The sequence below is a fragment of the Pleurodeles waltl genome, chromosome 7, assembly GCF_031143425.1.
Source record: "Pleurodeles waltl isolate 20211129_DDA chromosome 7, aPleWal1.hap1.20221129, whole genome shotgun sequence".
Lineage (NCBI taxonomy): Eukaryota > Metazoa > Chordata > Amphibia > Caudata > Salamandridae > Pleurodeles > Pleurodeles waltl.
This window is the reverse complement of record NC_090446.1, coordinates 1,131,726,832-1,131,752,904: the sequence shown is the minus strand read 5'-3', so window position 1 is coordinate 1,131,752,904 and position 26,073 is coordinate 1,131,726,832.

Sequence of the window (26,073 nt, the reverse complement as noted above, 5' to 3'; positions counted from 1 at the left end):
TGCTCTAACATAGCTTAGGTAGGAACTGCATATATTTCGCATAGTGACAGTATAGTGGGACTTTTCTTGTGTTTCACTTTTCTTGTCACCATTTTGCTACTATTATGTTTCATCATTCTAATTATTGCAATTCATGCCATTTTATCTAAGACACAGCTGATTCAATAAATCTTATTGAACCATTTCCTACTTCTGTTTGCCTTTGCATGTCCCTGAGAAGTCATTTGGTCATGCGCCCGGTTGCCACAAACCATCCCTGCTCTTGAGCAGAGATGAGGCGCTGCTAGTTGGCCAGAAACAGATTAGGTCAACTGTTGTCACATGGTGTGGGATTGGACTCAGTTCCCCACAATTCAGGTGATGCTGCCACCCGAATCCAGCAGCCTCATTAGGATAATGAGCACCCACACAACACTACAAAAGGGCCCCTGAACCTTTAGCATAATCTCCTGAAGACTGATGGACATGTGGACGGCTCTTGAAAGGATGGAAATATCCTGCTCAATCTGTTTATCTGTATAACGTCCAATGTGAGAAGCCTGAAGGAAAGAAAATGGTATTATGCCCAAGCCCCTAACTGTAGGACTGCTAGACAGAGAGAACTTGATTGGGGACCTCCTTGTCAATTCACATAGTCGCAGTCACTATATTGTCACACTGTACTAGAATATGTTGTCCCTTCATTTGGAAGTGACAGAGATAAACGTACTGCAGACAGAACCCATTAGTTGAAGAATTCCTGTGGCCTGTCACTGACCATCATCCTTGAGCTGACAGTGTCTCCTAGGTGGTACCCCATCATATGGAGCTGACTTGGAACCATAGGAAAACAGGTATGAAGTGGAAAACCTCTCATTAATGATTCTGGGATCAGCCACCAGTGGTGTAGCTGAGGAGTTAGAGAACTTGACACATGAATCAATATGTCATAGTTCTGAGGCTCCAGATTCCAATGATGTAGAATATGAAGTAGAAGATGGTGAAGATATAGATGTACCCAAGGAACTGCAAGTATGCATTAGACCATATGTTCCTGAAACTTCAAGAACACACTGGTTGGAGTTTGACTAAGAGGCATGTTCTTTCTGCTCTGAATGCAGGCAGGTAAAACATATCTAGGTCTATTCGGAAATGGGCACCATTGAAATATATGTTTCAAGACGGCTTTATCAGGTGTTTTGGCCACACCTTGGTAAGACCCCTGAAACAAAGTCCAAACAGAAAGACCCATTACCTTTGGAGACATACAGCTATGGGATATGATGGTAAACATCCAGGAGATTGATTGCTAACATGAATGCTCCCATCAGAGCCAGTGGAATTATTCTCAACAGGGTCTTTACTTTTAAGGGAATCTTCTGTCCCAGTAGATTGACTCCCCTGAGACCTATTGTCATATGGGATCCCAATATGAAACCCACAAAGACCATAGAGTATTCTCCTGTCCCTTGTGTGTTTCCAGGTGCATAAACTAAAGCATGCTTTCTTAACGTGACAAGGATGGCTTGAAGCAAAGCATCTCTCTTGGAATGAGAACGTGGTCCTGGAGTACACATGTGCCAGAATTCTGTAGGAATACTAGAGAACTTGATTTGATATCTATTGGCCATTACCTCAAGCACCTAAAGTAGATTTTCATGAAATAGTGTATCTGACCTCCCATTGGTAATTTGGAGCCATTTCTGGCACAGTCAGAAGAGCCATGTCTTACCCAGAGAGGAAGATTTTCCTTTCTGTGAACAACCAGAAAAACCTTTATGGCGCTTATTTGAAGGTGGAGGCAGATGTCGTGAGGATGAGCATCTCATGTATGTGAGAGCTGCTGAATGTGAGGTGGTAACAACAACAATTTTGTTTTAATTTAGAATAGCACAGATTCATGGTAGAGTAATTAACAAGCAGTATTATAGATAAATATTTGGCACTCACTCAATCTTAGGAGGAAGTAAACATTCTATATAAATCAAACCAGTGATATGGTAGTATTGACCCCCTCCCCCAAAAATCAGGTATGTGAACCCACTAAGCTCAATATTTGGCGACATGCACACATTTGTGCAGCCTCAAACATAGAAATGCTGAATGTCCTTATGTACAAACTGAAAACATGCCTTCAGGCAACAGCTGGCAGCAGTGTCTTCCTGGCCCTTCAGTGCTAAATATTTGACAAGACCTTTGTGTTACACTAAACAAAATTGAGGTAGAATTGGCAAAAAGTGTTTTCATCTCAAAATAACCTTGCGAAAAACTGTTTTAATAAGCTTCATATTGAAATTGGTAGAAGATGTTTTTCAGTTTTCAATGTACTCAGTCCCCTTTTAGAGATCAACGACAATAGCCTATATTGTGTCAATTCTACAACAACATGTTTGCTCTAATTTTATTGGATTTGTCCATTATATTTACAAAGCACAGTTTATTACTCCATTTTGTCACATTGGCTCAGAGGTAGCTCTGTTCCACTGCTTGAAGTGTTAGCCCAACCCCTTGCTTGAAGTTTAGCCCCACCCACTCGCTTGCAGTGTTAAACCACCCCCACCCCTGAAGTTCATGTCTAGTTGTGTCCCTGATCTGGCCCTCGCTCCATCACAGTCACCTGAACTTGTGACTTTGTCCCGGTCCAGCATGACCAGATAACCACAGTTGGCGATTCGTGCCTTTAAGGCACTATTTTTAACTAAATCTAATAATAATATAATATATAATCTTTAATTATAGTTGTTTTGATCTCAAATAATTGGTTAAATTTCACTCTGTTCTTCTAAATCAGTGTGGGATTTTTCTTGTGGTGTGTTTTTACATTAATACTGTTTGAAATGCTGCATAAATACTTTACACATTGCCTCCAGTGGCAGCTCCTCCGTTATGGCGGAGGAGCATCGCCCTCTCCCCACTGAGTCCCAGCAGAGGGAAAAGTGAAAAATAAAATGATAATAAATCCATTTTATTATCATTTTATTTTTCTGACGGCTAGAGCCAGCCGAGTCGGTGCCATTAGGACAGCAGGGAGAGGACAAACCATCCAAGGACGGCCAAACCAAAATGCGCACTTAGGTGGAGACCTGGCTGTGCTGCACAGCCGGGTGGAGAAGAGGCACAGGCTCCCGCGCCCCCCTTAGCAAATGTTAAACCAGCCCACTCAGGTCAATCACTGCACTGCTCTCATGCTGGTAAACAGTATTACCAGCATGAGAGCAGTGTTTTGATTGCCGTCTGGGAACCTGCACAGTGTGTACCAGCCCTTGGGGGAATTGGAAGTCGGGACCGGAGCAGATGAAAATAGACGGCGGCTAGCAGCGGCAGGTAAATATATATATTTTTTTTATTTACCCCCAACCCCCCCACACCCACTGTCCCACCACTTATGATCAATAGCAGCTGCCGCTGATTGCCTGTAAGCTAAGCTTGATTGTTTTGGTGCTTAGCTATCACACCATTAAGCACAGGTTAATTTGGGGTGTGCTTGTGTTTCACTCTGACAAGAATTGTGGTTGCTGTTTCAGTAGGATTTCTCCCCTATTGTGCTACATATCTGGATGCAATAACAAAACACTCAGAAAGTCATATTAATGCTAGCTGGGTGGCACTCTATAGGAAGCATAGAATTTTAGGTTGTTTGTTTAACCACACTCTAAATTACATGGGCCACACAGCTTTTAGAGACTCTCTGCTATTTTAATTTCACTTATTGCCATGGGAAGTATAAATATAACAATGTAGAAGCAAGAAGTAATTACTTCCAAAGTATTTTAGGCCTTCTAAACTAAGTCAAAATAATTTGATTTACTTATCCCTCACCTCCCCCCACCCTGCCTCACCACTTATCACCAATAGCAGCCGTCGCTGATTGCCTCTAAGCTAAGCTTGATTGCTTTGGTGCCAAGCTACCACAGCGTTAAGCACAGGTTAATTTGGGGTTTGCTTGTGTTTCACTCTGACAAGAATTGAGGTTGCTGGTTGAGTAGGATTTCACCCCTGTTTTGCTATATATCTGGATGCAATAACAGAACACTCAGAAAGACACCAAAATGCTAGTTGGGTGGCACACTATAGGAAGCACAGAATTTTGGTTTGCATGTTTAACCACGCTTTTTTCATTTCACTTATCGCCTAGGGAAATATAAACATAACAGTGTAAATGCAAGAAGAAATTATTTCCAAAGTATTTTAGACCTTCTAAACTAAGTCAAAATAATTCCTCTAGCAAACTGCCATTTGATTCAGACAAATGATTCTACAAGCAAATAAACATTGGCAAATCTAGTAGGTCTTGCCATTGAAAGGTGTTAGCTGACCTTATGCTTCGCCACTGCTTGTTGCTCATATTGAATAGTATCAGCAAAAAGAAAAAAAATAACAGAATATCTAGTATAGGCGACACATATTTGTCACGTTTCTGGGCAGTTCTGTCAGGACTCTTGACAGGGCACCCCTTGAGGTTACAGAATATCTCCCTGTGGAGGTAGTGTACCAAAGCAGAAGAGCAGATAAAGGCATACACCGGGGAAGAACTGCTATAGTAAGGCACAGAAACAGGATAGTGAAGGCAGAGCAACCTTAGTGTGAACAAACAGGGAATGAAACAGTAATGGACAACCACACTGGGGTAACCACTAAGGTTGTACACAGGTAAGGCTCAGAACTTCCCACAGCAACAGGGAACGTCAATGCCTCTGTGCAGATTACTCTTACAGATAGTCACCCCACACACCCCCATAGAAAGGAGGCAGCGGAAGTGATTCTGTCTCTGGACCCTTAGGGCACAAACAAGGATTGCACATACATATACGAGCAAGCCCTTGTCGGTCCAGCTGGAGACACAGTGGCAATTCCTGGAAAACAGCACTGACACACTGTCACAGTTAGCCACTTAAGACTAAATATAACACTAGACAAATGGATGGGGCAGGAATGTCCTCCTGGAACCCAGGAGATGACCCCAGTACAAAGGAAAACACTTATACACAGGTGAGGACTGATAGTACACTTACCAGACACAAGAACTCAAAAGGAAATTACAGAGGAAGAACTAGAAAGCAGCCTAAGAACTGAAGTTCAAAATATACACAGGGATTCTAGGAAACTGTAACAAGCAAGAGACTAACTACAAGAGAACTAGAGACTGCAGGAATCACAGAGAAAGGGGACAGAAACTGGGGGCAAGTCTGAGACACAGAAGAGAGGTAACAAGTGCTAAGGTAGAAGCGAAGGAATAACTAAAGGGAAAATAATACCAGGAACAGAAGGAACATACAAGGAAGCAAAGCAGGAACAGGACTGGAAAACAGGGAGCAGGTCCAGGCTGAAGCAAGCAGGAACAGAATTGGGAAACAGGGAGCAGGCTCTGGCTGAAACAAACAGGAACAGGACTGAGAAACAGGGAGCAGGCTGTAGCTGAAGCAAACAGGAACAGGACTGGAAAGCAGGGAGCAGGTCCAGGCTGAAGCAAGCAGGAACAGGCCTGGGACACAAACCAACAGGAGGTCCGGTACACAAACTAAACAAACTCTAATGCATGAAAGGGAGCTTCAGCAATTGGCAGCTTATAAGCAGTTCCAGGCAGCAGCAAGCCCAGGGTGGAGTGACATGGCTGTGCTGCACAAGAGTGATCACAGGTGTGTGCAGTTCCAGTCTCTCACAAGTCCTGGAGGAGAGAATCCAGTACAAAGTAACGGCAGGACTATTCCCGTAGGAAACAATGGACAGCAGATTCCGGGTCTTACTGACTACTAGGCAATGCATTATGGGACATGAAGTCAATGGACGCAAATGTAAGCCTTCAATAGCACACCATATCGAAAAGGGAAGCAAACAGGAGTCAGAAAAGGACTCTGGATAAGTGTTAATGGTGATTCCCAGGCTACGGATAGTCAGTTTACAGTGCCTCCCAGAGATGGGACGACAGAATTGTAACAATATTGGCTTTGCCAATATATTTTTAGCCATGTTGCACAGTAGTGAAGCCTCTGTATAATATGGCTGATGGCAAACAAAATAAAAGAGCTATGGCACTGTCAACGCTATCAACGCTGGTCGCACCATTACACTTTTTTCAGCTTTCAGCTATGTTGTACAGTATGGCTGAAAGGTGAAAACAAATGCTGTGGCGTGGAGTGATGTTGTGGCATAATGCTTTTTTTAAATAACATTCAGACATGTTGCATAGCAGGCATGGTGCTGTACAACATGGCTAAAAACAAATTGACATGCAAGACCTATTAGCTGCGCCAATGATTGTTTTTTTAAAGCCAAGTTGAACAGCAGCCTGTACTGCTGTGTAATATGTTAGAAAAGTGTGAGGGGATCAAGCCACATGAGGGAGGTGCAGGGGAGAAGGGAGGGAGGGAACACCAACAGTAGACGGCAGGGGAAGCAACACGAGGACATGAGGGTGGCGTGAGGAAGAAGGCTGGGTGACAGCAGCAGCAGTGGGAGGATCGGGTATAAGGAAATGAAAACAAGGGATGTGTCGGGGAGGAGGGTGAAACACCAGAAGGGGGGGTTCAACAACATTGAGAATTGGTAAGTGGCAGTGAAAATAGGCACCATCCACAAGTGGGATTTCGGGGGCAGGAGAAGAAATTGCCCCTCTGTCACAGCGTGAACAGGCGATGGGCACTAATTTAGCTGAATCAATGTGGTCTTGGCCCATGCTCCACAGGAAGGTAAGCAAGTGATGCTTGGCATTTGCTGGCCAATTAGAAGGCAGCAAAGAAAAGTGGCAATGAAACCAACCAATGGTAAGCAATGGACATGCCCCAAACTGTTCATTGTAAACAATACCCCTCACAAGTGAGAGCACATGCGCTGTCGCAGGCTTGACCTAAACAGGATTGTTGTCAATGCTGAACAGCATCAACGAAAAGTAAAAACGGTTGTTACAATGCTGAACAGCACTGGCAAAACCAAAATATAAGTAAAAATGACAAGTCATAAAGTGATGATGATTATGCTTGCATGCATTATCAGGCATGTGCACATATGCATCATGATGTTACAACTGCCATTTCTTTTTGTTTACTTTTAATTTGCCATTACAGTAAATTAAAAAGTATAAATGTATGTGAAAGTAGATTTTAAATGAACATGGGTTAATCATACCTATATTGATTCAAATGATTTATTAATACAGGTTACTTATGTGCAGAAAACTAAATGCATGTTTAAATTGTTTCTAATGTTGTGAATAATGTTTGTAATCTAAATAATTTGCTTTGCAAATTTGATTCAAATTGTAAAGTGTGCAACAGGATATATGTGTACTAATTGTATTAGTGTGTATTTAAGCTTTCTTAGCTAGACTAGGCCTGAAGATTCATTTTTGCAGTAGTAGAGGAAAATTACATGTTCCCTCTGGCCTAAAGTAATTCTTAAGTTGCGGAAGTATTGGTGAATGTCCTATTGTATTAAAGACCAAGAACATATTTGGATGTTAACAAATGTAGCAGTATTTGTTCTAACTGTTTAACAAGACAGGAAGCTTTATTAAGTTTGGATGAGAATTGTTCAACTCATCCTATGTACTGTGGGAAAGGATCCCAAAGTTGCAGTTCACGAAAAAGTATCATTTTGGTGGAACTCTATGGATTTATCCAGATGATTACGCGTCTTCCCTGAAAAAATCTGGAATAGTTTTAAACTTGATGGTGTCAGCGGTTGCCATTGGGTGTTGTTTATTGTGCACAAGATGTGCCCACCTGGAGGACTGATCAAAAACTTGTGGACACTAGGAGGAAAGTTTTGAAACTTTCAGTCAGTCTGTCACAGTCAGTCTGGCAAAGTTCTTCTTAGGTGTTCATGCTGTCACATCCTGTCACTCTTCAAGTCTTCTGCCATATTTAATCTTTGTTATGAGTGTACTTTAGTCTTATATGTCCTGTTATTAGGGATGTTCAGTACTAATATGCCCAATAATTCTGACTTTCAAAACTCTGTTCAAATTCGTGCTAATGACTGCATTTACCATGATGCCTTGGGGTCACAAATGCTGGAATGGAAGACAGGGTACTCCCCATTTTGACTGTTGTAATTAAGGCTCCCGTGAGCCTCTGAGCTGACGAGCTCGGGTGAAGCACCAGTGCGCCTTCTTGAGTGGTACTTAAACCTGTGAATACTTTTTGATTTGTGTTTTTGCAATTTTGTATAGCACAGACTTGACCCAAAGGTATTGGAGTGCTTTATATGTGTATCAAGTACATTAAACAAGGACACGTTCATTTTGGTTTTAGGCATGGGTGAGATTATGTGATTTGCCCACTGTCACAGAATGTTGAGCTGACCTCGAAACTTGAACCTGGTTCCCCAGATGCAAAGTCTGCAACTCTGCCCTAACGCCACATCTTCTCCCGTAAGTGTAACATATAATCAAGTGATCAACTGGATAAAAAAACATAAATTTAGTAAATAATTTAAAAGTGCTTCGTCGCTATTTGAGGACTCAGAAAATATGTCCTCCTTTTAGTTTTTTAGACCTCTAATCATAATTTCCATGGGAATAGGACCCTCTCATTTTTATAATTTCTATATGCTTTAGGTATTACAGTTTTGATTACATCAAGGTGACAATAGGCATGCCACTCTTTTGTAATATAGAAAGTTAGCAATCTAGTTGTTCATTAGAATACTGTAAGGAGGCAGATGTCAGAGGACTTGGATAATTGAGAGCGGGGAAGAGGGTGCAGATGCAACAAGTTGACCACACTAAGCAGGCAAGAGGGGCAGTGGCAGCACAGTGGACATGGAGGGCTGGGGAAAGGGGATCAGGAGCAACAAACCAACCATGCAGTACCGGCAAGAGAGGCTATGGCAATATACCAGACCATTGAGAGCAGAAGGAAGAGGCAGTGGAAATACAACCATACATGCTAGCAGACCCGACCTTGCTGTTTCTTAAGCCCAAACGGGCTTTATTTTATCTGTCTCCTGCATAAAATCCCCTCTTTTTCTAAGAAAGTCAGTGGGCAAAATCAATTCCCAGGTTTTTTTTCAATTTCCATCTTACCAAGTTCAAAATGTTGGCAAGTAAGGTACATTAGATCACAGAGGACAAGAGGAATGGGGTAGGGACATGAACTCAGACAAAAGAGGGCAGGAGGGAAATGGACTGGTGCACCAAACTGACCTTACAGGGTTGCAGCAGCACATTACACCACACATGGCAAGCGTGACAGCAGTGCAACACAACAAACAATGGAAAACAATAGGGAGGGACAGGGCCATGCACATGGACAGCAGAGGGGAAAGAGGGAAGGGTAGCAAGCTGACCATACCGGACAGACAGTAGGGACAATTGCAACATAATGGACCATGAAGGGCAGGAGGGAGGGGGCAAGGGCACAACAACTGACCAGACAAGACAGAAGGGAAGGGATAGGGGCCTGCACATGGGAACAGAGGGCAGGGGGCAATGGAGGCAGGGTAAGAGAAGCAAGCTAACCATGGAGAGTAGGTGGGATATGCCCTGGAAGCACAACACACCATGGAGGGCAACAGTGAGACTATAATGGCAAGCACACAGACAACATAGGGAAGGTGGGAGGGGGTCACAGGCAAGAAGCTGACCACACAGGGCAAATGAGAGGTGCTGTGGCAGCACATAAGACCATCCATGGCAAGTGTGAGGTTTAGCGGCAGCAAAACAGCCATGATGGGTAAGAGGGAAGGGGCAGGGGCATGCACAAAAAAAACATGGAAGACAGAAGGGAGGGGTAGTGGCTGGACACAAACAAGAAAAGGAAGGGGCTTCTCAACACACCAGGCAGGGCAGACAAGAGGAGCAATTGCAGCACATCAGAGCATAGAGGGCAAAAGGAAGTGTCAGCAAAATGGACTATGGAGGACTGGACGGAGAGGATAGGACCATGAAACTCAGACAGGCAGGGTGGAGGTGGCAGAGACAAGCAGCAGCCATCTGACCATGCTGGGCTGGTGGGGGGTTCGGCAGTGGCAGCTCAACAGAACACTCAGAGTAAATAGGAGGGGCAGTGGCAGGTCCATGGAACATGGTGGGCACAAATGAGGGAACGAAGGCATGCACACAGACATTGGAGGGCAGGGGGAAGGGTTAGGGGCAGCAAGCTAAGCACAGAGGCTACGCAGGAGGGCAATGATGGGACACATAATTGGGCATGGGGAACAGGGGGCCTGGGCTGGGACATCAAGGTAAATTGAGGGCAGTGGCAGCACAATGGACCATTCAGGGCAGGAGGGAGGGGCTGATGCATGGACTTGCACAACAGAGGGTAGGGAGGGGTGGGCGGGGCAGAGAGCTAAGTGTTTAGGGCAGGCAGGAAGGGCAGTGGCAGAACAACAGCAACTAAGGGCTGTAAGGAGAGAGCAGAGGCATGGACTTGAACAATACATGGCAAGGAGGAGGAGGGCAGGAGCAACAAGCTTGGTTGGGGGCAGCACAATGCCAGGCTAGGCCCTGAGTCAACACCCCCACTGTGCATGGCAATGGCCATCTTACTTAATGTTAGAAAAATACAAGAAATTCACTGAAAAAACAAAGGTTACTGGGACGTTATAGTTAGGAAATAGAATAAAACAAAAAACTTCATAGTTAGGTTCAGATTTTACGTATACAAAACCATAGAAATTCAGCTGCTATAGTTAGAGTTATTTCAAGTGACTATAACTCATGCCCTAAGGGAACTATAACGTTTTCCCTTTGCCATACACTACTAATTATATTAGATATTACATCACTCATGAATTCTTCTGTGACATCATTGATAATATCACTGTAATATTTGCAGTCAAATTATTGATGAGAAAACTGTGCATGGCAAGGGTACGAGTTATAGTTACCATAGGGTCTGAGTTATAGTTACTTGAAATAACTAACTATAGCAATTGGATTTCTATGGTGTTGTGTGTGTATAATCTGAACCTAACTATAACGTCCCTGCAACCTTTCTTTTTTAGTAAATAAATATATATATATATATATATATTCACTTATTCATTGATATTTTTATTGATAGATGGGAAAATAGAGACTCTTAACATGGCAGCCAAACTGGATAAGCACACAGCACGGCTCCAGTCTGCGGAGCAAAGAATATCCACTACAGAAGATGATCTTCAAGCTTGCACCACCAAATGTCTGAACATGGAAAAAGTGCTGGCAGTGATACAAGCGAAAACCGAAGACATAGAGGCCCGCTTCTGGTGCAATAATTTGCGTATCACAGGCCTCCTGGAGTCTACTAAAACAGGTTGGCCATAAACCTATGTGGAAAAAATGGTGCAGGACATTTTTGGCAGAGGGCAGTTCTTGACAGTCCTAATAGTAGAAAGAGTGCACAGATTGCTGGTGGCTCGGCTGCCCCCAGGGGGCCCCCTGAAACTGATCATCATCAAAATACTAACCTACTGGGACCACGACACTATTTTGCACCTCTCCCAGGAGAAATGGTCCATAAATTACTGCAGCTACGACATTTCATTCTACCCGGACTTCACAGTGGCAGTGCAAGCCACCATACACAAATTCAAACAGGTAAAAAAAAGAGACTACAGGCAGCACAAGTGACGTACCCCATGCCCTGTCCTGTTCGGCTCTGATTGGATTTCAAAGGGAAGCAAAGAATATTCACCACACCAAAGGCAGCCATGGACTTTGCTAAATCGCTTCCCCAGCCTCAGCGCCGCTCACCAAGATCCGAATCAACCACGGACGATACCTGATGGAATCTCTTCATAGCTTATATACCTACAGGACCATAGGATTGCCTGATCACAGCAGTCAAGTTAATCCCCAAAACAGACTCTATTAGCTCTGCATAACACTACAGTGTGCCCCTGGCCACCTCTGACTACCTGGAGGATTTTTTGGCCTGTAGTTACCCCATGAGGGTGCACCTCGCATGATCACTAGGAGGGATCTTTTGAATTATCCTATCTGCATTTTTTGTTGTTTTGTTTCTTGGTTAATAATTGTTGACAACTCTGGGAATGGCTTTTGCTTTGATGGGAGGCTAAAGTGGAAGGGAGGAGGGATGGTTAAGCAACAGGTGCCACTTCACCAAGTCATCACAAAAGCTCCTTGCATGCCATTATAACATATACTAAGTCCTACCATCAGCACACAAGATATTTCCCTACATACAGCTCTAATGGCCTATAGCCCAGGACATATTAACTTCTTAACATGGAACATCCACTGTCTTAATACACTTTAAAAAATGAGGCAAGTCTTTGCGTACTTGGACCGGCATCATGTATGTGTCACACTTTTACAGGAAACCCATCTCACGCCGATCACAGCACGTGTATTGGGGTCCAAGAGGGCGGTCTCCCGAATAGCATCCTCTTATTCGTCCTACTCTAGGGGTGTACTGATTATGACTAAGAAAGGCATTCCATTTGTCCTTGCGCACTCTGAAACAGATGATCGGGGAGGTGTGCGATTGTGCAGGGAGATTTGTGTGTCACACCAATCACCATTGTCAGCCTCTATGGGACAAACATAGATGACCCAAACTTCTATATTCAGGTCTGGAGTCAGCTGCATGTATTAAAAACAACCAAGATAATATTGGAGGAGAACTTAACGTCCACTTGAACCCGATGATGGACAGATGCACGGGCGGGTCTGGGCACAGTAGGCAGGCCGCTAATGTCCTCCGGGAGAGAATGTCAGAACGTGGGCTCGTAGATATATGGAGAGAGCTCCACCCTGGGGTTAGAGAAGGCACCTTCACATCACCAGTGAATGCCACATGGTCCCAGCTCGACTACTGGTTGGTGACAAAGGAAGTAAGTGTGTCGACAACAGAAGTCCAACACCTGCCCAAAACATTGTCTGATCATTCCCCTGTGTTGCAACTTTGAGCACCCCCACCCATACACCTAGACAATTTTAATGGCGACTCCAAGCCATGGCCTTGTTGGATTTGAAATTCCATGACTGAATACACACAGCCATACTGCACTACTTAGCTGAAAATTAATGGTAAAGGATGCTCTGGAAAGCTTTTAAAGCTACCATTAGAGGGACATGCATTGGGTTACAGGCTGGAGTGTTAAAATCCATTTGTGCTCGCCCCCAGAACATACATGGCACACTGCAGAATTTAAAGCGTGATTATGGCCTTGACACAGTCCCACGACCCTGGCTGAAATCAGAACACGTCACTGAATATAATGAAACTGCAGAGGAAGAAGTGAAGCATGTCTAAGTGCTGGTTTGCAAGGGCTTATGGAGAGGTTGATAGGCCTAGTCACACCTTAGCAGCAAAGATAAAAAAACTACTGGACACACACGCCCATAATTGGTATACAGTCCCAAGATGGGAACACCTCACACAACATTCCGACAATAACAGCTCAATTTGGAGATTTCCACACCCGGCTATATGGAACCCAAGCCACGGAACGAGAAATAGCATCTTACCTAGATGATGGGGGGTTGGTCTGGTTCTCCCCAGGGCAAAGGGAATTCTTGATACAACCCATCACAGAGAAAGAAATACGAGAGGCTAAATGTTCCCTTCCTAACGGGTAAGTGCCAGGGACAGCCAGCTTGCTAAGTGAATTCTGTAGAGCGTATGCTGATCTATTGGTACTCTGCTTACGAAATATGTACATCAAAGTGTATGACAACCAAATATTGCCCCCAACTCTTAGGGAAGCATTATTAAATACCCTTCACAAGCCAGATAAGCCACCAGATAGGTGTGATTCATATCGCCCACTATCCCTAAACAAAACACTGATGTCAAGATTTTCGCAAAAACTTTGGTGGCCCGACTCCAGCCATTGCTTCATGCACTGGTTCTCCCTGACCAGTCCAGGTCTGTTCCCACCTGCTCTATCACACAAAATTTACGTACACTGTTTGCAGTATTACATCGACTTGACCCCTCACTCCCTCAGGCGGGAGTTCTACTTGATGCTGAAAAAGCCTTTGATTCAATACAATGGCCATAGGTGTTTGCGGCACTACACCGAATGGGCATGCCGCTGGTGTTCCTGCTGTGGGTACGACTGCTGTACACCGATCCGGTAGCGCAGGTCCGTGTTAATGGCACCGTATCAGAGACATTTAAAATTTATAGAGGGACAAGACAAGGCTGCCCTCTGTTGCTGATAATATTTGCCCTAACGTGTGAACCACTAGCCTGTATAATCCATCAGCGACACGTGGGGGCGGCACTGCGATCCCATCAATGAACACTAGCGGTATCCCTGTATGTCGATGACATGGTGTTATATGTCCGACACCCAGCGACTAATGTGGCACCGGTCATCCGTGAATATGTTAAATATGAATGGTACTCGGGTCTGAGCATTAATTGGTGCAAGTTGACCGTCTTCCCATTAACCATGAGCACCAGTCCACATCCCATAGCGTTCCCACTGGAATGGAGCACAGACCCCATTAAGTACTTGGGCATATGGGTGCATGGTAACCCAGACATAGTTATCCGCCTACATTACGGAACCATGGTCTCGCATCTGGAGAACCAGGTGGCCCAGTGGACGAGACTCCGGTTGACATTCGCTGATAGAATATCACTTATGAAGATGATTGTGCTTCCCAAGTTCCTGTACCTGTTTATGAATATTCCCATTGCACTGACAAAAGCTTTTTTAAGATGCTTAGAGCACACATGATAAATCTAGCGTGGCAGGGAAGCAACCCAGAGTAAGTTGGAATACACTAACACGGCCATATGCACAAGGGGCATTGGAGCTCTGGATTGGTACCTGTATTATCTATGTGCACAAGCCCAAAATATACACCCCATGTAGCGGTAGAAAACAGTGACGCATACGCCGTGCCACTTCCTGCTAACCTGGCTCACATATGCACAGCTATACCTCACACTGAAATGAACCCTGAAATGAACTCTATAAACAGTACGACAAAAGCCTGGCAAGCTCTTGGCAACAGAGCAAGCAAATCCCCACTATATGCGCCTGCCCGCCCACTTATACATCATCCCGCCTTGTTGGTCACACAGGAGCCTAACACGATGACCGTGCTGGAGAAGGCAGGTATGACCACAATGGGTGACCTTTTTGCAGGCAGGACTTTTACAGAGCTTACAAAGTTGAGGGGTACAAATTGAGAGACCCTACTACTAACCTTTCTATATCAGTGCATGCGCAAGGCTATAAAAATACACTATAGGTCGTACCCGAACGAACCCGCGCCACTGGAGGTGCTTCAAGTATTACATGCAAAGATAGAACAAAACAAATCACCAAACTATATCATGTAAATGGATCTCAGAGGGATAGAGCAATAAAAGATGCCAATGTGCTGGATACGTGGAATAGCCTATTAGTTGACCCATTAACACTTGCTGATTGGGGTTTTTGCTGTTCACTGCTGGGTAGACTGACGCTGAATTGTAACCTAAGGGTTATTCATTTCAGATATCTGCAACAGATATTCGATATCCCTCACAAGTTATACAGAATTAGACTGAGGCCAGACGTGAAATGTAACTGGTGTCATACCTTGGAAGTGGACTTCCTGCATGTGGCTTGGTCCAGCGGTCCCATACAGAATTACTGGACACAGGTAACTGAGGATCTGTCCATTATGACAAGTGAGGCAGCTCTCTGCACCCCCCAAATTTGTCTCCTTGGCCTGGTCAACTCACTGCAGTCAGTTAGACAGAAATTAGTAGCAATAGCGCTACTAGTGGCAAAGAGGAGAGTAGTGATGTAGTGGGGCAGTAAGCGGGCACCAACGTTTAATATGTGGCTTTGAGACCTGGCATACTGTAGGGATCAATTCAACTGCTACATGGAAGAGCTTCGACAGGCGTCCCGGCCCAAGGATGCTTCCCGGCCGAAGGACATCTATGGGCCATATTTTACATACTTGCTGTTAATCACAGCTGGGACAGAAGGGGATGGAGATACTGTGCAGCTTGATATGCATATTCAGTATGACCTATGATGTGATGTATAATGCAATCGAAATTTGCAGTTAGGTGATTATATGAAATAATTGGACAGAACCTGTGAGGTTTTGTATTTGACGGAAAATTATTAATAAATACATTTTTTTTAAAGTTTGGTGCTGCTTTGTGGCCTCCCTTGTATTTGGCTCAACCCCAGGAGATTGACCCGTGACCCCTCTTTACTCACCTGAAAGCATCCCTTCAGCTGATACCCCCTGTCTTCATTGGATAGCATGGGGCGCCCAATGCTGTGTTGGCACTCTGCTGCCGGCCGCCTCTGTGCCGCTGAGGGTGTAAGTTTGGTGCTGCCTTGTGGACCCCTCGGTGCTTGTGTCAACCCCCAGAGCCAAACCTCTGACACCACTTGTACTTACCTGGAAGCAGCACATATTCATCCCCCCAGTCTCCACTGATTAACATTGGGCACTGACTCCGACTTTCACCTCTGCAACCAGCTGCCCCCATGGTGCTGTGGGTGCACTATGGGTATCAACCTGTCTTATCCAGGTGACTGGTTGACACCTGTTCGGTATAAGTCAATAAGGACGCTCAATGAAGGACCACACGCCAATTATGAATACAATTTAGCTTTACTAGAATTTCAGGTAAATGTATGCATTTAGCACATCAACAATGGTAGAATAAAAATAGCAATAAAGAGCATCTATTTATATATGAGTACATTACAAAGAGCATCTATGTATATATAAGAGCAAAGAGTTAATTGACAGATACAAGCTTTGATTAACTGTATACCAAAATGCGTCACACTATGATGTTCAGGAAGCAAAACATAAACGAGCTGAATACTTCAGATAAGCTTTGACTAACTGCATACCAAAATGCATGTTTCAATTACTGCAGCAAGCTCACACTACGATGTTCAGAAAGCAAAATATAAACGAGCTGAATACTTCGGATTATAAACACAGTGCAAGCATAATAATCAATCATGATAATAGAGCAGAGAAACAAAGGCCTTTCATCCCTGGGTGGAACTTAACTTGGTCCACGAAATGCTCAGAAGCCCTCTACCGCCCGCTTGGACCTCTCTCCCCCTCAAGCATCACGGTCTCTGAACAGCAAACAGGAAGGCAGCGCTGGGCCTGGAGATGGCAGCTTTCACAACCCCATCTGCGAGCTTCAAATCCCTCACCCGCACTTCAGTGCTTAAATAACTCGAAGCTTGGATTCTATCCCTTTCTGCCATTTTCTAGCTATGTTATCAGCACTTGTCTCTTGGCTGATCTGCCCTTCCCCAGCCATTGTTTGCATTCCATCTTCTCCTTGTACTCTCGTTGAGACGGAGTCTCCTACACAAACAGGCTTGAAAATAACATCGTGAACTTTTCCACGTTGTTCTGGTTTCAGCAGGCATCACGCTCAACTACACCGCTCAAGCTAATTAACCCTTTGCGTCACAATGTCTTCCGCACCTTTCCCTATACTGATCACTCCACCCCTTAGATGAGCGCAATGCATGCGAAACAGATATCATTTATTTTGACATTCCGCTAGATAGGTTGCTACGAATACTTGTCAGCGTTATTCTAAGCGCCTGCATCTTAGTATAAAGCTGTTTTGTGCGTACATATAGTCTACATAGTATCGTCATTAGCGTAACACAAACAATCAATAACCAAATTAGCGGATGTAACACTATATTTAGCATCTTCGTAGCTCCTGGTACCCAGCCTAAGAAGATGTCATACCAATGATGCTCAGTTACTTTCTGGATGTGTGAAGCAGTGTGCATTAGCTGTTTAGCGTCCATGGTCATCTGTATGGCTGTATCCTTGGTGTATTTAGCTGCCATATCAAATTTAGCAAAGGTAACTTGTGCGTAGTACCTTATTGCCTCTAATCTGGGTAGTTTAACAACAAGCGAGATGTTCCATTCTAACTGCACTCGCATTTGTGTCTGTAATGTGGTTATGGTGAACTTAGTCGGTTGGTACAAGATGTGAGTGCTTATGTCAATAATGCTGGTAATATTGCACATACACATTACTTGCTCTCCGGTGGTTTGTATAAATCCGTTAATAAGTAAGGGATGATTAGTGACATAACATATGCTCTCTGGCCCTATCTGATATAAGTCTGTGCCATTAATAGGATAAGGTAACCATTCACATTCTCCTGGTATTGGGTGAAGGCATGGATCTAGTATCCGTCCAGTGTGGGTACATACCCACCCCTTAGACCAATCTGCACATCTAGTGGGATCTACAGTGTGATTTGTTTGATCAATCCACTTTTTGTCAGTGTGAGGTATCCACCATTCTTTACCTCTCACTACGGGGAGCAAAATAAAGGGGCACCATATGTCAGGAGGAAGATCACTTCTTGCTATATCAAAAAAAAAATAACACATTTCTTCCTCACAGTGAAACTCTATGGGTGTTACCCATATTTCTTCAGGCAAATGCAATAGCTGTCTCCAATATTCACCCTGAAGCTGTCCCCATTCTGCTTTAAAGTCTGCATACTGTTGATTAACAATGCTTAGCCATAGTATGCACTGGATGCCCTTAGTCACTGTTTGTGTGTTTTGAAAGCTTTTTTCCGAATTGTTCATAAGTGAAATTATGCCATTGCCAATCGCGATACAATCCACGCAGGACTTTCCATACTTCTTGTGAGTGTGTGGGCCCCCATTGAGAAATTACTTTTATAGCCTCTCCTGTACTATATCCTGTAGAAGATAGCTTATTCCTAATGGCTTCAATATCAAAAGAATTCAGGGCCCCTACCCCGATTCCGGTGGCCCCAGCTATCAAGGACCATAGACCTCTTCTAATGCGTAACTTTGGCAAGGGCCATAACTGTGGTGTCCATGGTGCACATAATGGATCATACTTTGAGACATTCCCCTTGGCAATATTTATCTGTAACACAATACGGTTAATTATGCTGCATGCAGAGGTTGCTTATATCCTATTCTATATCGAACTATGGAAACGTCGCCTAAGTTGCTGACCATGCATCTTTCGGTTACATAAAACATGAAGGCTGGTGGTTTGGAGTATCAAACTCCTTTGGTTCCATTGTTCATTGTAACAACTACCATATGTCCTGGTAAAATAATCTGTTTGTCAGAGCAATCAAAAGGTTTACACAGGTATGCCTGTGTTGGTGTAAATGGTACAATGGTATCACAATATTTACATATCATGTTTAGCGTATAATTCAAAGCCTGTACTATTGCTGGTGTCCCCTGCAACTCGTTATGTCCGTTGGCATGTCGGATTTGCTGTCCAGTTACCTTCCAGGTCACAGCTTTGGCAGCCATCCACTTGTCTCCAGGTACCTTCATGTTGCAAAGTGAAACGTTTCCCTGGTCATCAGTTACGTTAGCGGCTTGAGATGCACAAGTAACATGAAGGTCCGTAAAGACATTCTCTGCTACATTCGGTAGAACCCAAACACCTCTTCTAGTTGTAATTATGACCGCAAACAGGAACCATGTCATCGACGCAGATGTCATTGTTTACGACCGCGGGGTAAGTCTCACTGCAGGTACAAACACAGGTACATTAGAGTTCTTCAAAAGTACAATATACATACTCCCCACCCCTTGACTCAATATCTCTCCTGCCTCTGGCTTTTTCCCTGAATGGTTCACCCATACTTTTCTTCCTGTGCTTCCAAATCCTCCCTCACCTCTCTGGGTGTTATCGGGAGGGCAGATCTTTCTTCAATGTGGGGGGTGTACGCTTGTTCACAAATCAATTGTGCAAGTCTGTCATGTGCTGATAACTTTTTTAGCTGTTCTTTCAACAATCCGTTATATCTCTCAATCATGCCTGCAGCTTGTGGATAATAACTAAGGTGCAAAATCCACCGAATTCCCTGTTCCTGCGCCCAGCCCTGCACTGTTTTCCCTGAAAAGTGTGTGCCCCTATCTGTTTGGATCTCATCTGGTGCCCCATAATGTTTTATCAGGTAGTTTAGCCCTCGTAAAGTGGACTTTTGGTCTGCAGACTTACAGGGCATACCCAACATAAGGCCAGAGTAGGTGTCCACCAAGGTCAATACGTAGCTTTTTCCTCCTTCTTTTGGTAGCGGCCCAATATAGTCCAATTGCAAACACCGTAGCAGCTGCAGTTCCTCTTCTGATATGGCCGCTAGGCTTCTTTTGCAGGGGCATTTGTCTAATCTGGTTGCATGTGGGGCACTCCTTTACTGCTTGTTGCACATGTTCTTTAGTAACTGGAATTTGTCGTTGCTGTGCCAATGCATAAGAGCCATTCTCTCCTAGATGTCCGGATGTTGCATGGGCCCAGTTTGCTAAAGCAGCTTCAGCTTGCTCATTGATAACCACCGTTCGTGTTTTGGCCATCTGATCTGCGGTGTTGTTGAATAGAGATGCAAGTGAGGTGTCCGATGGGCAATGAGCATCCAAATGTCCCACATAGATTTGACATTTTTGCCCTTTCTCCCACTTCTCTTCCCATAGCTGCTTGCCTCCCGAAATGGGGGTGCCTTTCATTTTCCATCCATCCTTGCGCCAAGTCGGGGCCCAGCTTACTAGTCCTTGGTAAGTGGCCCAGCTGTCAGTGTACATAAATGTTTTCTCTCCGATGGGGGCTTGTTCGATCACTGCTGCTACTCCCTGCAGTTCTGCAAGCTGGCTTGATCCGTTATCCCCTCCTCGCAGCAACATCGTTGCTGTAGCATGCTGAAATGCGACTGTTTGCCATTGTCTTTTTCCTTGATAGTACCAGGCGGTACCATCTGTGGACCATGCATTTTGCTGTTCTTCTTCAGTGAGTCATTCAAAAGGCGGGGCTGTCTTAAATGGTGAGGATTCCATTTCAGAGGGCTTTGGCGCAGGGGCCGTTGCCTGCAAGTCCACTGCCCCTAGCGTATCTTCTTGTAACTTCGACACTCCTGCTGGTCCCGGTTTTGCCCTCTGCTGCAGATACCATTTCCACTTCACATTGGTAAGCTCCTGTGCCCTGCCTACTTTAGTTTCCACCCCTCCATCTCTTATCCAACCTAGTAAGGGGACACATGTTCTTAAGGTGACCGGCCGATCATCAGTTATGCGTTCTGTTTCCACTAATGCCCAATATGCCCCTGCTAGTTCTTTTCCTAACGGGGTGTAATTGCTCATGGATGGTGTTAATCTCTTTGACCAAAATCCTTGTGGCACCCTCTTTTTTCCCTGCCTCTGCCATAGGCTCCACATCATTACATCATCCTGTACTATCATTTCCAGCTCAAACGGGTCTCCTTCTGTGATGGGACCTAACGTAAAAGGATTCTGTAATGCATCTTTTGCTCCACTGTCCCACAATCTCACCAACCATTTAAACAAAGGCTCTGCAGGCATCTGCCTAAACATACGGGTTATCTCCAACAACTCACTCTGCGTATAAACTCTCACCAAACGAGAATTCTGTATTTGCCCACCATTCACTCCCTTTGATTTGTTTTGCACGAGTAGGCGAACCTCCATTACACTTCCTCTTCCGCCTTCAACTTCACCTAAACTTCCTTCTCCACTTTCAACTCCACCTAGTTCTGCTACACGTACTTCCACCTCATCCCCCCAATTCCAGTCGTCATCATTATCTGAGGCTGTTCCATCCCAAGTATATGGATCCCAATTTTCTTTGCGTACCAATGCCCTCACTTGTACAGCTGAGGGTATTTTAGGCTTCTGACTACTCTTCTGTTTGCGTACCAGTGCCCTCACTTGCACAGCTGAGGGAATTTTAGGCTTCTGCCTACTCTTCTGTTTTGCTACTTGTAGTGCTAATGCGGTGCACCTTGCCTCCATTTGATCACCCTGGGTCACTGCACTTTCTATAGTCTCTTTCATAAGTAACTGCCTTTCCTGTAAGGCTGGAACCTCATCCCGCAGTTTTGTTTTCCTGTATACCGAACGGAGCGCAGACAGGAAAAGCCATCCCACTTGCCCTGCCGCTTTCAGCTCCAGCTTCGCCCCTCTTAGCTTCACACTCTCGACCGCATCTTCCACTGAGAGAGGAGTCACTTTCTCATCTAGTGCTTCCCATAAAACCGGCGCTGCCCACCGGTTCAGGAGTCCTGCCACACCAGAGAACGGGTCAGTTGCTAACCTCCCGGGAATGGATCTGGCTGCTGCCCCATGCTGCCTTCTGCTCTCTGCCCCATTTTTCTTACGTCCCCAAAGAGGCATTATTGACTTATACCCCACTCCTGGTACCAAAATGTCTTATCCAGGTGACTGGTTGACACCTGTTCGGTATAAGTCAATAAGGACGCTCAATGAAGGACCACACGCCAATTATGAATACAATTTAGCTTTACTAGAATTTCAGGTAAATGTATGCATTTAGCACATCAACAATGGTAGAATAAAAATAGCAATGAAGAGCATCTATTTATATATGAGTACACTACAAAGAGCATCTATGTATATATATATGAGCAAAGAGTTAATTGACAGATATAAGCTTTGATTAACTGTCTACCAAAATGCGTCACACTACGATGTTCAGGAAGCAAAATATAAACTAGCTGAATACTTCAGATAAGCTTTGACTAACTGCATACCAAAATGCATGTTTCAATTACTGCAGCAAGCTCACACTACGATGTTCAGAAAGCAAAATATAAACGAGCTGAATACTTCAGATTATAAACAAGGTGCAAGCATAATAATCAATCATAATAATAGAGCAGAGAAACAAAGGCCTTTCATCCCTGTGTGAAACTTACCTTAGTCCACGAAATGCTGGGAAGCCCTCTACCGCCCGCTTGGACCTCTCTCCCCCTCAAGCGTCACGGTCTCTGAACATCAAACAGGGAGGCAGCGCTGGGCCTGGAGATTGCAGCTTTCACAACCCCATCTGCGAGCTTCCAATCCCTCACCCGCACTTCAGTGCTTAAATAACTCGAAGCTTGGATTCTGTCCCTTTCTGCCATTTTCTAGCTATGTTAACAGCACTTGTCCTCTCGTACTCAAGGTTGAGATGGAGTCTCCTACACAAACAGGCTTGAAGATAACATAGTGAACTTTTCCACGTTGTTCTGGTTTCAGCAGGCATCACACTCATCTACACTGCTCAAGCTAATTAACCCTTCGCGTCACAATGTCTTCTGCACCTTTCCCTATACTGATCACAAACTAAACCTTGTCTGTTGCTTGTCTAAAACCATGAAGACTGGGATTGTAAGTTGTGTACTTACATGTGAAACTGCACTCTTGTTTTCCACCAATAGGTTAACATTGACGACTCTGAAAATTGCACTGTCAATTTTTGAAACAGCAAAGTATTTTTTATTTAGAAACTGCTCACCTTTAACGAAGTTCTTTGGTTCAAAACATTTCTAAAAGCAACTGTTATTTTTCTAACATTTTCTCAGATTTATTCTTTGAGTGTGTGTCTCATTTATTGACTTTGTGAATACAACAAATGCTTAACACGACTCCTTGATAAGCCTAACTACTCACCCACACTACCACAAAAAGAGCACTAGACCTATCTATTTCTGCCTCTGCAAACCTTTGGGGATCAATTGGACTCCCTGCACAGTGTACTTCATTTTAGTTTCATATAGAGAGACAGCTTCCTATATAGGTGAAACAGTAGTGGGGTCTGTGACTTTGCATTTGCTGATAACACTTGGTCAGTAAGTGACTACACAAGTAAATCAAAAAATTGCCTTTAGTCAAATGGCATGTTTTAAATCGGGTATTTTTCTAAATTCCTAAAAGTAACTGTTAGGGCCCTGGTTAGGTCCCTGTAGCTTAAGAGTGAAACTTAAAAACTTACTTCAGTTAGGACTGCGAAAACCTGTGTTATTTTTTCTCTAGCTCAATAAGTCCCCAAATATGAAGGAGATGAGGACATCACCAAGCAGTTCACAGCCTATGAGAGGGTCTGTGTTTCCAGAAAACATAAGAAAGCATACTGGGGAACTGTCCTTTGGGAACTGTTCACAGGAAAGTGTAGGAATAAACGCCTTACACTGAATGAGGCAGATGCAACCTCCTATGATCTCATGAAGGCTACCCTGATTCAGGGATTTGGGTTGACTCTTGAGGAGTACAGAATTAAATGCAGGGAGACAAAAAAAAAACAGAGACAGTCCTGGGTTGATTTTGTTGACATCTCAGTAAAAACTCTAGGTGGCTGGTTAATAGGTAACAATGTGCATGATTATGTGGGGATTTACAATATACTGATGAAAGAGCATCTGTTGAGTAATTGTGTTCAAGAAACGTTTCACCGGAACCTGGTAGACCTAGGTTCACTTTCTCCTCAAGAGTTGGGGAAGAAAGCAAACCACTGGGTCAAAACAAGGGTGACCGAGACTTCCAATGGTGGGAGGTGGGACAGGAAAGAGGCCAAAAAGCCCCCAAAAGGAAAGAGGGTAACCAAACCGAGGACAAAAACAATGAGTCTTCTAAAGGCCCCCAAACCCTTGCACAGGACGGTGGGTCTTGAGACTCTTCTCAGCCTAAGGGTGGGTACAAGGGGAAAAATTGTGATCCCAGAAAGGTTTGATGACATAACTGCAAAACCAAAGAACACCAAACTAGAGATCTTACCTGGCCTAACAAAAAGAATGCCTCTAGTGCAGCTGCAGTAAATGCAGTGGTAAATCTCCAGGGGGGATTCCAAGTAGACTGTGACCAAGTCAGTGAGCCCGCTGAGGCAACTTTAGTCTCAGAGTGTGGGGTAGATATAGCTATCCTGGGTGCCTGACCCAGTGGTCTGGAAACAACAGCCTCATATAAATGGGATTCAAGTTGAAGTACTGAGAGGCATTGGTTCCAGTGTCACAATGGTGACTGAGCAACTGGTGTCCTCAGATCAGTATCTTTCTGGAGGGACATATACGGTCCTCAATGCTGTCAATCAGGCTAAAGTCCATCCCAGGGCAATGGCGTCCTTAAAATGGGGAGGGGTTACTGGCCAAAAGATGGTGGTGGTATCTCCTGCTATACCTGCCAAATGTTTGCTAGGGAATGATCTGGGGTCCTCAGCCTGGGCTGAGGTAGAAAGAAAAACCCATACATCTATGCTGGGTATCACTGAGTGGGTGTGTGTCAAAACCCGAGCACAGAGCAAAGCACAAACTGAAAAAGTAGAGTTGGAGCCTGGCATAATGGCCCAGCCTACCAAAAGAAAAGGCAGGAAGACTGGGGGGGCTACTTCCAAATAGATCACAGAGCAGAATCTCTCTCATCAGGGAGAAGACTTAACAGACCCAGAGGGAACTGAGCCTCAGGAGCTTGAGCCTTACACAGCAGAGCTCTTAGGACCAGGGGGACCCTCTAGGGAAGATCTGAGCCAGGGACAACAAACCTGTTCCACTCTTGAAGGCCTGAAGCAGCAGGCTGCTACACAGGAAAAAGGTAATGTTATTGGTACTTACAGGACCTATTGGGAGGTGGAGCTCCTGTATATTGAGGCCAGAGACCTTAAATCTGGTGCCACCAGGAGACTGGTAGTGTCTCAGCAATGCAGAGAGTTTCTTCTAACATTGGCCCATGACATCCCCTTAGCTGGGCATCTTAGCCAGGGAAAAACATGGAGTCGGTTGGTCAGCCACGTCTACTGGGCAGGCATGTCCCAGAAAGCAAAGCTGTTTTGCAACTCATGTGCCACCTGTGAGGACAGTGGCAAGACAGGTGGACATCCAAAGGCCCCCTTAGTTACACCTCCAGTGGTTGGGGTTTCCTTTGAAAGGGTTGGGATTGAAACTGTTGGTCCCCTTGCCCCCCCAACAGAGTCAGGGAACAGATTTATACTGGTGGTAGTGTATCATGTCACTAGGTACCCTGAAGCAATCTCCCTAAGGACTACTACTGCCCCTTCAGTAGCTTGGGCCCTCGTTGGTATTTTTACCAGAGTAGGTTTTCCTAAGGAGGTGGTGTCAGACGGAGGTACCAACTTCTTGTCTGGCCAACTGAAGCACATGTGGGCTGGATTTGCTGTGACTTATAAATTCACAAGCCCTTATCACCCCCAGTGCAATGGTCTTGTTGTGAGATTTAACAAGACTCTCAAAGGCATGATTGGTGGGCTCCTTGAAAAACTCAGAAGGAGATGGGGTGCATTTTGCCTACAGGGAAGTGCCACAGAAGGGTGTTGGGGTTTCCCCATTTGAACTTTTGTTTTGGGCATCCTGTTAGGGGACCTCT